This window comes from Galeopterus variegatus, unplaced genomic scaffold (assembly GCF_000696425.1).
Source record: "Galeopterus variegatus unplaced genomic scaffold, G_variegatus-3.0.2 Scaffold358, whole genome shotgun sequence".
Lineage (NCBI taxonomy): Eukaryota > Metazoa > Chordata > Mammalia > Dermoptera > Cynocephalidae > Galeopterus > Galeopterus variegatus.
Genome location: NW_007726469.1, coordinates 156,938 through 157,626, shown reverse-complemented (window position 1 = coordinate 157,626; position 689 = coordinate 156,938). Strand labels below are relative to the sequence as shown.

General features: G+C 43.3%; 1 pseudogene; it reads right to left on the bottom strand.

The window, feature by feature from the left end:
• LOC103586649 overlaps positions 1-388 on the bottom strand; it is a 10,073-nt pseudogene extending 9,685 nt beyond the window's left edge.
• Between the last annotated feature and the right edge of the window lie 301 nt (positions 389-689).

The window sequence follows — 689 nt, the reverse complement described above, 5'->3', positions numbered from 1 at the left end:
AAAAAAAAAAAAAAAAAAAAAATCGTTAATGGAAAGTTTAATGCCAAAATATTAGAGTAAAAAGATACTTGGAAGTACACACCTTGCCTGTGCCTGGCTCATAAAAAGTACCACAGAAGAGCCAATCCTTTGCCTCTGGCACCCACACAGCATGCGTGCCCTGAAATGAAATCTTTCATACCACCCCTGTACTCCCGCTTCACACACAAGCTATATTTTTATTATTTTATCTCATTCCCATTGGCCCCAAAACGTATGTGCAGCTGTAGGAACTGACCCAGAGGTGCTGCCAACATGCAAAGATCTGCATCCTGGGCTTCCCGTTCCTGGCAAAAGACAGTCTTCTTAAGTTGTCCATTTCCCCTGTCAGACGACTGCTTTTTCGCATTACAAGTGTTTATTGACAGTCTCCCTTTGTTCAGTTGAAGGCCCTTCGAGCAAGGGACTGTGGCTGTCTTGTTCACTGTGGTAGTCCCAGGACCTAATGTATAGAGAATAGATTGGATGAGGAGGGAGTAGTTTATGTGGAGATACCAGTCAAGCAGTTTTAGTGAGTTAGATGTTGATTGATTTAGAGAGCCGGAAGCTGCAGTATAGAGGAGCATGTGTTTGAGACTTGGAGGAGTCATATTTTAATGAGAGAATGGGACTTCATGATTGACTGGATGTGTGAGTGGGTTGGAGGTGTC